Source organism: Eumetopias jubatus, unplaced genomic scaffold (genome assembly GCF_037043125.1).
Source record: "Eumetopias jubatus isolate StellerSeaLion01/CBP00866 unplaced genomic scaffold, mEumJub1_p1.0 scaffold_14, whole genome shotgun sequence".
Lineage (NCBI taxonomy): Eukaryota > Metazoa > Chordata > Mammalia > Carnivora > Otariidae > Eumetopias > Eumetopias jubatus.
The window spans coordinates 19,471,494-19,486,285 of NW_028274820.1; the positions used below are offsets into that span (position 1 = coordinate 19,471,494).

Genomic DNA, 14,792 nt, shown 5'->3' on the forward strand with positions numbered 1-14,792 from the left:
TGGGTGTACGGGGGGCACTTGTGATGAGCCCTGGGTGTTGTATGTGAGTGACGAATCACTGAATTCTACTCCTGAAACCAATATTGCACTGTATTTTAACTAACTGGAATTTAAATAAAAATTCAAAAAAAAAAAATAGGAGTCAATGTGGAGGAACTTGAAAGAAGGAGCTCTCAGGAACTGGCGCTGGGGGTACACAGGCTTCTTCAGCTGCCATGTTTCCTGTGTCAATAGAAAGCTACTAAGCTACCTACGAGCTACACAAATGTTTCGTTCCATGGAAAATGGAGGTCTGTTCTAGGCTCATTGCTGAGCCTAGAAGGAAGCTCCAGCTTCCTGTGAACCATGTCAACTTAGCTTATATACAAGTTTTGAGCAAGATAAGAAAAATATTTTAGCCAAAGAACATCTCACATAGACCACTGTCCAAGCATAAACTGGATTATTATTATTATTGTTTGTGCTCCCGACAATATATAAGTAGCCAGGGATTTTTTTCTAGCTTTATTGAGATATAATTGACATATACCGTTATATGTTTAAGGTGTGTGACATGATGATTTGGTATACGTATGAATTGCAAGATGATTACCATAGTAAAGTTGGTTAACATCTCCATCATCTCACACGTTACCTTTATTTCCCTCCAGTTTTATTGAGATATAATTGATGTACAGCACTGTATAAGTTTAAGGCATACAACATAATGACTCAACATACATATGTTGTGAAATGATCACCACAATAAGTTTAGTTAACATTCATGTCTTCATATAGTTAAAAAAAATCGTTTTCCTTGTGATGAGAACTTTTAGGATCTACTCTCTTAGCAACTTCCAAATATAGCAGTGTCAGCTGTAGTCATCCTGTTGAACATGACCTGCTCTGCACGTACTCATCTCACAACTGGAACTTTGTGCCTGCTGACCGCCTTCATCCGTGCCCCCCACCCAGCTGACCATTTCTGTGTGTGTATGTGCGGTGAGAATGTTTAAGATCTACTCTTCAGCAACTTTCGAGTATACAGTATAGTACATATTATTTTATATGTGATATGTATATGCATATATAGTATATATTGTTAACAGATTTTTTTATTTTTAAGATTTTATTTATTTGACAGAGAGATAGAGGGAGAGCACAAGTAGACAGAGCGGCAGGCAGAGGGAGAAGCAGGCTCTCCACCGAGCAGGGAACTGGACATGGGGCTCGATCCCAGGACCCCAGGACCCCAGGACCATGACCCGAGCCAAAGGCAGCCGCTTAACCAACTGAGCCACCCAGGCGCCCCAACAGATTTTTTTTTTAAAGCAAGTATGTATCACCTTCATTTTTGTGAACTTTCTCACATGTCTGAGTGATAATGTCAAATACTGTGGAATTACTGCAGTGCTTACAACATGGTTTTGCATTATGGCAAAGTAATACCCTGAGCTATCGTGTTCCCGTAGGTGTCTCTGAAAGGAAAGGGGTGACCACATTCAAGTTCAGAATTAGAGAAAGAGGGGAAAGATAGGGAGGGCTATCTGAGTTACCGCTGCCATAGCTGCTGCTGCAGTTGCCCTGATAAAGACAGAAGGAAACAAGGCATCCGGAGATCTTGGACCTTGAAGCCCTTGATCTACCAGGAGAGAGGAAAATAGCAGTGCCGAAGAATTTATCAGCGTACAGTTTCTTAAGAACTGTTGAGCAGGGCTATGGAAGATGAATGGCTTCTGTTTTGCAGTGTTTCTAGCAAAAGGGGTTGCACTCCTGTTTTAGATACAATGACTGCACTCAGAATTTAGACTATCTCAGGGATATCTTTCCAAAGCCTCTAGGATATGAGTCATTATATCAGAATCTTGAGCAAAAGACAACGTGGTTGTGGAGGACTTGCAGAAAATGACATTTCATCTCCAAGTCTAGCTAACACACTAATTCCTTTAAAGGACTGGTTCTAGGATTCTTTACTGTTCCCTTAATGGTGAGGATGTTCCCAGGACGAAGGGACCTAGCATTTCCACATGGCCCAAGAGAAGCTGGCTAGAGATTCTTCCCTCTTCTGTTTTCTCCTTACCCCCTTCCCAGTAGCCTTATTCTCTATTACACTGCTTTCAAGAAACAATTTGATCAACTCCTTTCTCCAAAGAGTCAGAAAAGAGAAAATAAACCAAGGTTTGATGTGTTTTCTTTCTCAGGAGTATCCTCATTAGGAAACTAAGGGATGAAACTCTGTTCATAGAATTTCAGGCATCAGCTAGCCCAGTGGGAAGGAATTTGGGATGGCCGGGAGAACATCATCTACCCTACCTAGTTGTCTCTCTGCCTTTAGCAAGGCCAGCCCCAATGGGTTCCCACTAACATGGTAGATAGTCCCCTTACGACCCTTCAGAAATCTACTTGTGCTTCTGTGTGTCAGGGAAAATGGCTGAGTGGAGGAGGCATTTCCTCCTGTCCTGCCTGGCACTGCCTCAAGAGTTGGGCCTAATGTGACTTTACAACAGTTATACAAGTTTCCAAGCTGAAGCCCATTTTGGTGAGGGTGGAGATATCATACCCAAAATAGGAGCCAGGCACTGAGAAGGGTCACTGTCTTTTCTCAGGATAATTTTTATAAAGAAAGCAAGGGGAAATTTTTATTACACAGTTGCAATCGATTATGGTAAGAAATACCAAAGCAACATTAGGTATGAAACCGCCCTTCTTCCTTTTATCCAGGAAACACAAATCTCTTAATTAGGAACGTTCCCTCCTTGTATGTCATGGACTTATTGTCTTACTTTGCCTCCTTGTTAAAGCTTGTGAATTAATGTCACAGGGAGCCCTACCCAAACCATGGAGCAGTATGCACAGCTTTTCCTCTGTTTCCCTGAAAAATCTACCCGTCAAGGTCCCCTAATCTTTGTGACGATATCAGCTGCACTCTGTAAAGGACACTTTGGGTACTTCAGGTTGAAAAATTAAAAGTCACATTATTTTTGACGGAATATGGTCTACCACATGCCATTAGAGACATAGCAAAAGAGTGTTGGGAACAGAAAGGAGGAAACAAATTCCAACCAGGGAAGGAAATTACATTGACAATAGTAATAATGGTAGCAGCTATGTATTCACCTCTCTGCTTAGGCCCCATATGTACACAGTGCTTAATCCCAAGACATAAATGTTCTATTTCAAAGGGGGTGAAGTATGGGACATGTTAGTTCTGCTCCAGTGTCACCAATGATTAAATAACAGACCTTCATGAAGGCATTTACTAATCTTACTTGTCTCACCTTCTTCACTACATAATGAGGCTGATGATACTTGCGCATCACAAATTTCATGGGGGAAGCTTCAAATGAGAACAGACGCATGGATGCACCCAGCTATTTCCTGATGAATAGCTGTAAGTAGCAGTAAGAGCTTGCTATGTGCTTCGACATTGACATTATGTCTTGGCATTGATTGCGTGTGTTGAAATACATTTCATAAGCATTTCTGGAGGTGAATTTAGGCTTTCTGAAACACTGGCATATTTTTTAGTAATTTCAAATGGAAAAGGTTCAAATAGGCTTAATTAAGTAGGCTCTGGTATATTCAGCCATGTTCAGAAAACAACTCGGGTTGGGAATGCGAGACTAGAGGGAGGGGTACAAAGATGAAGTTGACCAGATCTCTGCCCCCAAGGCCCTTGCAACCTGGTGGGGGAGACAGTTGTTTAACCAACATTCTGGCACCGTGAGAGACTTAAAAATAAAAATATTGGATTGGCAAGGAGGAGGTATAAATTTTAAGTGTACCAATTAAAGAAGGAAATTACAGCCAACAGTCACAACAAGAACAATAATAATAGCTAATAATTGCTAAAGAGCCTTTTACATTCAAGACACACTAAAAAAATGATATCACATTTACTCCCCTCCAAAAAAAATCTATGAAATAATTATTATCCTTGTTTTATAAAAGTAGAAACTGAGGTTTAGGTAAAATGATGTGTGCAAGATGACATGGCTGGAAAGCTAGAACCAAGATTTTGAGGTTAGAATCCATATTCTTTCTGCTCTGCCACCATGCTCCTTGATAACAGTGTCATTCTACAAACATATTACAGTGACGTCCAAATAATTTTGAGTCTTTTTTTTAAGGTTTTATTTATTTATTTGAGAGAGAGAGAAAGAGTGAGAAGGAGAGGGAGAGAGAACACACGTGAGCAGGGGGGAGGAGCAAAGGGAGACGGAGAAGCAGACTCCCTGCTGAGCAGGGAGCCTGACCCAGGGCTCAATCCCAGGACCCCGGGATCATCACCTGAGCTGAAGCAGAGGCTTAACAAACTGAGCCACCCAGGTGCCCCCAATTTTGAGTCTTTTAGAGAGGCAGTTTCCCTGATAGCAGCCATGACTCTGTGATACCTGCATGGCCATTCAAAGACCATGGAGGTGGGAAGATGGGAGCCCTGCCCACCAGCAGGTGTGAAGTCCCTGTAGAGAATTCCTCCCTAGTCTGTGGGGCTTGTGTGGACCTGGTCACCTGACCTAGTAACAACAAACAGCAGGGATTTTTGTCTTTTCTTTTGAAAGGACTCGGGAGTGGGGAATAATCCCATCCAGCCATTGGCAAGGGCAAGCCAGCTAACTAACACTTATATACACACAAATGGCTTGCATTTCATGCTTTCCTCACTGGAACCTGTTCCTTCTAACGTCTCTTAGAAAACTCTTCCCAAAAAATAAAAAGGCACAGGAATCTTTATTCTAAATGACTATATTTTGTAAGATACATATTATAAATGAAGGATCTTTCCTGATTACTGAGTTTATTATTTAAAAATTCTTACAGGCATAAAAATTACAGAGGCACCTGGCTGGCTTAGTCGGTAGAGCATATGACTCTTAATCTCAGGATCATGAGTTCAAGCCCCATGTTGGGTGTAGAGTTTACTTTAAAAAAAAATTAAATAGCCATTTAGCTGTTTCCTTTTTAAAGTCAATTGCTTTTATTGAATACAGTAAAAATTACATGACACTGGAAGGGGTTTGGGACTATGCTGCATTTATAGTATACAAAGTGAACAAAATCTGATATGATAATTTCTTTGTTTTTTTATTTTATTTTATTTTTTTAAACTCCACTATAATTATTTTTTTATTTTTTTATTTTTTAAAAGATTTTTATTTATTTATTTGAGAGAGAGAGAATGAGAGATAGAGAGCATGAGAGGGAAGAGGGTCAGAGGGAGAAGCAGACTCCCCGCTGAGCAGCGAGCCCATGCCGGGACTCGATCCCGGGACTCCAGGATCATGACCTGAGCTGAAGGCAGTCGCTTAACCAACTGAGCCACCCAGGCGCCCTGAACTCCACTATAATTAATGTACAGTGTTATGTTAGTTTCAGGTGTACAATATAGTGATTCAACAGTCTATACATTACTCAGTGCTCATCATCATGATAAATGGACTCAATCTCCTTCACCTATTCCAATATCCTCCCAACCACCTCCCCGGTAACCACCAGTTTATTCTCTAATTTAAAAGTCTGTGTTTTGGGGGCCCCTGGGTGGCTCAGTCAGTTAAGCGTCTGCCTTCAGCTCAGGTAATGATGCTGGGGTCCTGGGATCGAGCCCCACGTCGGGCTCTCTGCTCAGCAGGGAGCCTGCTTCTCCCTCTGCCTGCCACTCCCCCTGCTTGTGCTCTCTTTCTCTCTCTGCCAAATAAATAAATAAAAAATCTTAAAAAAATAAAAGTCTGTTTTTTGGTTTGTCTCTTTTTTTCTTTGTTTTGTTTCTTAAATTCCACATATGAATGCAATCTTATGGTACGTGACATGATAATTTTCATGCTTTTTTAAAAAAAGATTTTATTTATTTGAGAGAGAGAGCACGAGAAGGAGGAGGGGCAGAGGGAGAGGAGAGGCAGACTCCCCACTGAGCAGAGAGCCTAACGCGGGGCTCAATCCCAGGACCCTGAGATCATGACTTGAGCTGAAGGCAGACGCTTAACCACTCAGCTACCCGGGTGTCCTGATAATTTTCATCCTTATCTGAAAAACCTTAAAGAACAGTATATTCTGATTATATTATTTTAGAATCTGATAACAAGAAAAGCAACTGATCTGTGGAATGACATTTTAGAAACTTTAGCACAAATTAAACAAGAAGTTGTATCTAAGGTATGATTCTGCTGCGATCAGCATGATGCCTACATCTGTGGTGCCTGGATAGCCCAATGTAAGTCTGTTGAAACCCCAAATACAGAAGATGCAGCCTCTGTTTTTCCCAGTGTGTCAGTAGCCTGAGCTCTTATTGAAGGCATGGTCCCCAGGAGTGTTCCAAGATGGCAGCCATAGTTATAAAGAATGATAAATGATTCCACTGTGTTACCAATTTTTAAAGTTCTCTGTAGCCCTTGCAATGGAATTCAAATTGTGCCAGCCATCTTTTATTAGTCAGTCCCATGGGATTCTTATTGTTATTTTGAACAAGATCTATTTTTGTTTAATTCTATGGGAACCACACATAGTTTGTGCTTTTGCCAGAAATTTATTTTCCAATGAGTACTACTCAATTCTAAATAAGTACATTCTGCATTTTTATGCTGGGACATAGTAGGGGTAAGTTCAGTCAGGAATGCCATTAAAAATTGTATAATGCAGCCTGGACTGTTTTTTGTAATTCTAATATTCTGGTAACTACAAGTGAGTTTGGGTTTTGTTTATTGTCTTTCAAAGTAATCCATTTTAAATGAAAACATCTTCTTTTTAAAAAAGTCATTAAGAATTGATTTTACAACAGTGTGCCTTATTTGTTGACTTATAGCATTGATTTGTGTAACTGCTCAATGTGTTTATTCATGCACAGAGATAAACATTATATTAACTCTAATAACCAGAAAATCAATATTGTATGTCTTTTCACAACAGAAAAAAAGAAACAATTTTCGATTTTCTTACCTAACTTTCAGTGCATGATATCTATGGAAATCTTGAGCTTGTTTTCAGAAGTGGGAAGACAGTTTTTTTCTAGGGCACTAAATTTCAGAGTATGGATATTAAGACTATATCTCTTTGACCTGAGAATAGCAGAATATTTTCACTTGTAATAAAGCTTAACTCCCAAGACTACAAGAAGCAAAAAAGGCAATCTTATTACAACACAGGAACTTCAAGTGCCTTAGACCTGAGGGATCTGTAGATGTTATATTCTATTCAATGCAGTAACACAGTCTTTGAGCAAAAGTGTCTAAGTAAAATCTATAGGAAATGATGCATCCTGCACGAAGGCTTAAAGAAATAACAAAACTACAAAGCTTCTACAAAGACTGCTTTCAGAGCACCAAGGAGAAAACTGAGGGGATTTTTAGTAAATGTCATTTATTCTCTTGTCAAAAAAGAGAATAGTGCGGTCTCACTGGCGGCAGCCGGCGAGCGCTCAGCGTTCCACCGCCGCGCGTCCTCCGCATCCACCTCCATCCACCGCAATGGAAGAGGAGATCACCGCGCTCGTCATCGACCATGGCTCCTGCATGTGCAAGGCGGGCTTACCTGGGGATGATGACCTCCCGTCCATCGTCGGGCGACCCCGACACCAGGGCGTGATGGTGCGTATGGGCCAGAAGGACTCCTATGTGGGCAACAAGGCCCAGAGCAAGCGGGGCATCCTGACCCTCAAGTAGCCCTTCGAGCACGCCTTTGTCACCAACTGGGACCACATGGAGAAGATCTGGCACCACACCTTCTACAGTGTGCTGCACGTGGCCCCCAACGAGCACCCCGTGCTGCTGACCGAGGCCCCCCAAACCCCAAGGCCAACCGTGAGAAGATGACTCAGATCATGTTCGAGACCTTCAACACCCCAGGCATGTATGTGGCCATCCAGGCTGTGCTGTCCCTGTATGCCCTGGCCGCACCACTGCTATTGTCATGGACTCTGGGGATGGGGTCACCCACGCTGTGCCCATCTACGAGTGGTACGCCCTGCCCCCACGCCATCCTGCATCTGGACCTGGCTGGCTGGGACCTGATGGACTAACTCATGGAGATCCTCACAAAACGTGGCTACAGCTTCCCTGCCACTGCCGAGCGGGAAATCGTGCGTGACATCAAGGGAAAGCTCTGCTCGGTCACCCTGGACTTCGAGCAGGAGATCGCCACGGCCACGTCCTCCTCGTTCCTGGAGAAGAGTTACGAGCTGCACAAGGGGCGGTTCCGCTGCCTGGAGGTGCTCTTCCAGCCTTCCTTCCTGGGTATGGAGCTCTGTTGCATCCGTGAGACCACCTTCAATTCCATCATGAATTGTGATGTCGACATCCGGAAGGACCTCTATGCTCACACGGTGCTGTCTGGGGGGACCACCACGTAAGGCATCAGCGACAGGATGCAGGAGATCACAGCTCTGGCACCCAGCACGATGATGATCAAGATCATCGCTCCTCCTGAACGCAAGCAGTTGGTGTGGATCGGGGGCTCCATCCCGGCCTCGCTGTCCACCTTCCAGCACATGTGGATCAGCAAGCAGGAGTGTGATGAGTCAGGCCCCTCCATTGTCCACGGCAAATGCTTCTACATGGACTGCGAGCAGATGTGTAGCATTTGCTGTATGAGTGAATTCCCGAGTATAAATTTGCTCTGGTAAATGTATATGCCTCATGCTAGCCTCGTGAAACTGGAATAAGTCTTTGAAAAGAAATTTGTCCTTGAAGCTTCTATCAGATATCAGCACTGGATTGTAGAACTTGTTGCTGATCTTGACCTTGTATACATATCTTTGATTTAAACCCTTAGCACCTCGGTGGTGGTGGGCGGGGGGTGGTCACTTCGTGGCTGAGGTTGAGAACATGTTTCTAGAAGAGAAATCCATTGATTGGAGAATCTGCAAGACCATGAGGTTCTTGATCTGTGCAGGGTATTAACGTGTAAGAGCTGCCTATTCCAGGATTTCTCTAGAGGCTGGCAAGAGTCCTGAACCAGTTGTCTTTTCTGTCTTGCAGGTCTAACAGGGTAACAGGGTTCAGGGGGGGAAGGTCAGAGCCTTAGGACCCACTTTGCTTTCTTACCTCATGTTTTCCTGCAGAACACCCTGAGCTGCTAATTGCCTTGAGTTGGAAAACAGTTTGCATTTACAACTGTAAACTTATTCATCCTTTTAATTTATGTAAAGTTTTTGCACACAATTCTCAATTCTTCAAGAGATGACAACAAATTGTGGTTTTCTACTGTCATGTGAGAACATTAGGCCCCAGCAACGCGTTATTGTGTGAGGAAAAGCGCTGCGGTAAAAAAAAAAAAAAAAGAAAGCAAGTTTGTTTGTTTGGTTGATTTGGTTGTGGCTTGGTTTTTTGTAGACACATAAACCATGGAAGACTATATGACTTAAACTAGTCATGAAAGTAATTATTTGCTCAAATATCTAAAGCATGAAATAAAACTTTATATTTTGTTTTGCCTTTCAAATGGATAGAGATTTGTTTTTTTAAGATTATATTTAAAATTTTTATTATGTTGTGTTAAACACCATACATTACATCATTAGTTTTTGATATACTGTTCCATGATTCATTGTTTGCGTATAACACCCAGTGCTCCATTCAATACGTGCCCTCTTTAATACGCATCACCAGGCTAACCCATCCCCCCACCTCCCTCCCCTCTAGAACCCTCAGTTTGTTTCTCAGAGTCCATAGTCTCTCATGCCTCATCTCCCCCTCTGATTCCCCCCCTCCATTTTTCCCATTCCTACTATCTTCTCCTATTTTTAAACATATAATGTATTATTTGTTTCAGAGGCACAGGTCTGTGATTCAACAGTCCTACACAATTCACAGCGCTCACCATAGCACATACCCTCCCCAATGTCTATCACCCAGCCACCCCCTCCCTCCCACCCCCCATCTCCCCAGCAACACTCAGTTTGTTTCCTGATATTAAGAATTCCTCATATCAGTGAGACCATATGATACATGTCTTTCCCTGATTGACTTATTTCGCTCAGCATAATACCCTCCAGTTCCATCCATCTCACTGGAAATGGCAAGCTTTCATTCCTTTTGATGGATGTATAATATTCCATTGTATATATACACCACATCTTCTTTATCCATTCATCTGTTGATGGACATCTTAGGTCTTTCCACAGTTTGGCTATTGTGCACATCGCAGCTATAAACATCGGGTGCACATACCCCTTCGGATCCCTACATTTGTATCTTTGGGGTAAACACCCAGTAGTGCAATTGCTGGATCGTATGGTGGCTCTATTTTAAACTTTTTGAGGATCCTCCATACTGTTTTCCAGAGTGGCTGCACCAGCTTGCATTCCCACCAACAGTGTAGGAGGGTTCCCCTTTCTCCACATCCCCGCCAACATCTGTCGTTTCCTGACTTGTTACTTTTAGCCATTCTGACTGGTGTGAGGTGGTATCTCATTGAGGTTTTGATTTGGATTTCCCTGATGCTGAGCGATGTTGAGCACTTTTTCATGTGTCTGTTGGCCATTTGGATGTCTTCTTTGGAAAAATGTCTGTTCATGTCTTCTGCCCATTTCTTGATTGGATCATTTGTTCTTTCGATGTTGAGTTTGATAAGTTCTTTATAGATTTTGGATACTAGCCCTTTATCTGATATGACATTTGCAAATATCTTCTCCCATTCTGTCGGTTGTCTTTTGGTTTTGTGGACTGTTTCTTTTGCTGTGCAAAAGCTTTTTATCTTGATGAAGTCCCAATAGTTCATTTTTGCCCTTGCTTCCCTTGCCTTTGGCGATGTTTCTAGGAAGAAGTTGCTGCATCTGAGGTGGAAGAGGTTGCTGCCTGTGTTCTCCTTTAGGATGTTGATGGACTCCTGTCTCACGTTTAGGTCTTTCAACCATTTGGAGTCTATTTTTGTGTGTGGTTAAGGAAATGGTCCAGTTTCATTCTTCTGCATGTGGCTGTCCAATTTTCCCAACACCATTTGTTGAAGAGACTGTCTTTTTACCATTGGACGTTCTTTCCTGCTTTGTCAAAGATAGGTTGACCATAGAGTTGAGGGTTCATTTCTGGGCTCTCTATTCTGTTCCATTGATCTATGTGTCTGTTTTTGTGCCAGTACCATACTGTCTTGATGATGACAGCTTTGTAATAGAGCTGGAAGTCCAGAATTGTGATGCTGCCAGCTTTGCTTTTCTTTTACAACATTCCTCTGGCTATTCAGGGTCTTTTCTGGTTCCATACAAATTTTAGGATTATTTGTTCCATTTCTTTGAAAAAAGTGGATGGCATTTTGATAGGGATTGCATTGAATGTGTAGATTGCTCTAGGTAGTATTGACATCTTCACAATATTTGTTCTTCCAATCCATGAGCATGGAACAATTTTCCATTTCTTTGTGTCTTTCTCAATTTCTTTCATGGGTATTTTATAGTTTTCTGAGTACAGATTCTTTGCCTCTTTGGTTAGATTTATTCCTAGGTATCTTATGGTTTTGGGTGCAATTGTAAATGGGATCAATGTCTTAATTTCTCTTTCTTCTGTCTTGTTGTTGGTGTATAGGAGTGCCACTGGCTTCTGTGCATTGATTTTATATCCTGCCACTTTACCAAATTCCTCTATGAGTTCTAGCAGTTTTGGGGTGGAGTCTTTTTGGTTTTCCACATAAAGTATCCTATCATCTGCAAAGAGTGAGAGCTTGACTTCTTCTTTGCCAATTTGGATGCCTTTGATTTCATTTTGTTGTCTGATTGCTGTGACTAGGACTTCTAGTACTGAATAGCAGTGGTGATAGTGGACATCCCTGCCGCATTCCTGACCTTAGGGGGAAAGCTTTCAGTTTTTCCCCATTGAGAATGATATTCGCTGTGGGTTTTTCATAGATGGCTTTTATGATATTGAGGTATGTACCCTCTATCCCTGTACTCTGAAGAGTTTTGATCAAGAAAGGATGCTGTACTTTGTCAAATGCTTTTTCTGCATCTATTGAGAGGATCATATGGTTCTTGTTCTTTCTTTTGTTAATGTATTGTATCATGTTGATTGATTTGCAGATGTTGAACCAAACTTGCAGCCCAGGAATAAATCCCACTTGGTCATGGTGAATAATCTTTTTAATGTACTGTTGGATCCTATTGGCTAGTATGTTGGTGAGAATTTTTGCATCCATGTTCATCATGGATATTGGTCTGTAATTCTCCTTTTTGCTGGCGTCTTTGTCTGGTTTGGGGATCAAGGTAATGGTGGCCTCATAAAATGAGTTTGGAAGTTTTCCTTCCATTTCTATTTTTTGGAACAGTTTCAGAAGAATAGGTATTAATTCTTTAAATGTTTGGTAGAATTCCCCTGGGAAGCCATCTGGCCCTGGGCTCTTGTTTGTTGGGAGATTTTTGATGACTGCTTCAATTTCCTTAGTGGTTATAGGTCTGTTCATGTTTTCTATTTCTTCTTGGTTCAGTTTTGGTAGTTTATACATCTCTAGGAATGCATCCATTTCTTCCAGATTATCTAATTTGCTGGCATAGAGTTGCTCATAATATGTTCTTATAATTGTATTTTTTTGGTGTTGGTTGTGATCTCTCCTCTTTCATTCCTGATTTTATTTATTTGGGTCCTTTCTTTTTCTTTTTGATAAGTCTGGCCAGGGGTTTATCAATCTTGTTAATTCTTTCAAAGAACCAGCTCCTAGTTTCGTTGATCTGTTCTACTGTTTTTTTGGTTTCTATTTCATTGATTTCTGCTCTGATCTTTATTATTTCTCTTCTCCTGCTGGGTTTAGGCTTTATTTGCTGTTCTTTCTTAAATTTTTTTTAAAGGTTTTATTTATTTATTTGAGAGAGAGAGAATGACAGACAGAGAGCATGAGAGGGAGGAGAGTCAGAGGGAGAAGCAGACTCCCTGCTGAGCAGGGAGCCTGATGTGGGACTCGATCCCAGGACTACAGGATCATGACCTGAGCCGAAGGCAGTCGCTTAACCAACTGAGCTACCCAGGCGCCCTATTTGCTGTTCTTTCTCCAGCTCCTTTAGGTGTAGGGTTAGGTTGTATATTTGATACCTTTCTTGTTTCTTGAGAAAGGCTTGTATTGCTATATACTTTCCTTTTAGGACTGCCTTTGCTGCATCCCAAAGATTTTGAACAGTTCTGTTTTCATTTTCATTTGTTCCCATGAATTTTTTAAATTCTTCCTTAATTTCCTGGTTGACCCATTCATTCTTTAGTAGGATGCTCTTTAGCCTCCATGTGTTTGAGTTCTTTCTGACTTTCCTCTTGTGATTGAGTTCTAGTTTCAAAGCATTGTGGTCTGAAAATATGCAGGGAATGATCCCAATCTTTTGGTACCGGTTGAGACCTGATTTGTGACCGAGGATGTGATCTATTCTGGAGAATGTTCCATGGGCACTAGAGAAGAATGTGTATTCTGTTGCTTTGGGATGGAATGTTCTGAATATATCTGTGAAGTCCATTTGGTCCACTGTGTCATTTAAAGTCTTTATATCCTTGTTGATCTTTTGCTTAGATGATCTGTCCATTTGAGTGAGGGGTTTGTTAAAGTCCCCCACTATTATTGTATTGTTGTTGATGTGTTTCTTTGCTTTTGCTATTAATTGGCTTATATAATTGGCTGCTCCTATGTTAGGGGCATAGATATTTACAATTGTTAGATCTTCTTGTTGGATAGACCCTTTAAGTAGGATATAGTGTCCTTCCTCCTTTCTTATTATAGTCTTTGGTTTAAAATCTAATTTGTCTGATATAAGGATTGCCACCCCAGCTTTCTTTTGGTGTCCGTTAGCATGGTAAATGGTTTTCCACCCCCTCACTTTCAATCTGGAGGTGTCTTTGGATCTAAAATGAGTCTCTTGCAGACAGCATATCGATGGGTCTTGTTTTTTTATCCAATCTGATAGCCTGTGTCTTTTGTTTGGGGCATTTAGCCCATTTACATTCAGGGTAACTATTGAAAGATATGAATTTAGTGCCATTGTATTGCCTGTAAGGTGACTGTTACTGTATATTGTCTGTCTTCCTTTCTGGTCTATGTTACTTTTAGGGTCTCTCTTTGCTTAGAGGACCGCTTTCAATATTTCTTGTAGGGCTGGTTTCATGTTTGCAAATTCCTTTAGTTTTTGTTTGTCCTGGAAGCTTTTTATCTCTCCTTTTATTTTCAATGACAGCCTAGCTGGATATAGTATTCTTGGCTGCATATTTTTCTCATTTAGTGCTCTGAATATATCATGCCAGTCCTTTCTGGCCTGCCAGGTCTCTGTGAATAGGTCTGTTGCCAATCTAATGTTTCTACCATTGTAGGTTACAGACCTCTTGTCCTGAGCTGCTTTCAGGATTTTCTCTTTGTCTCTGAGACTCTTAAGTTTTACTATTAGATGTCAGGGTGTTGACCTATTTTTATTGATTTTGAGGGGGGTTCTGTGTGCCTCCTGGATTTTGATGCCTGGTTCCTTCCCCAAATTGGGGAAATTCTCTGCTATAATTTGCCCCAATATACCTTCTGCCCCTCTCTCTCTTTCTTCATCTTCTGGGATCCCAATTATTCTAATATTGTTTTGTCTCATGGTATCACTTATCTCTCAAATTCTTCCCTCGTGATCCAGTAGTTGTTTATCTCCTTTTTTCTCAGCTTTATTTTCCATCGTTTGGTCTTCTATATCACTAATTCTCTCTTCTGCCTCATTTATCCTAGCAGTTAGAGCCTCTGTTTTTGATTGTACCTCATAAATAGCCTTTTTGATTTCGACTTGGTTAGATTTTAGTTCTTTTAATTCTCCAGAAAGGGCTTCTCTAATATCTTCCATGCTTTTTTCAAGCCCAGCTAGTATCTTTATAATCATAATTCTGAACTCTAATTCCAAC

At 41.3% G+C, this 14,792-nt stretch overlaps 1 pseudogene across 1 annotated transcript in view; it reads left to right on the forward strand.

The window, feature by feature from the left end:
* Nucleotides 1-9,408, forward strand: part of LOC114220890 (actin, cytoplasmic 2 pseudogene) — a 38,757-nt pseudogene extending 29,349 nt beyond the window's left edge. Inside the window, exons 4-5 of the transcript XR_003611651.2 lie at nt 1,124-3,370; nt 7,350-9,408. The product of XR_003611651.2 is annotated as an actin, cytoplasmic 2 pseudogene (transcript). The remainder of the gene's footprint in view (nt 1-1,123; nt 3,371-7,349) is intronic.
* Nucleotides 9,409-14,792: the final 5,384 nt, after the last annotated feature.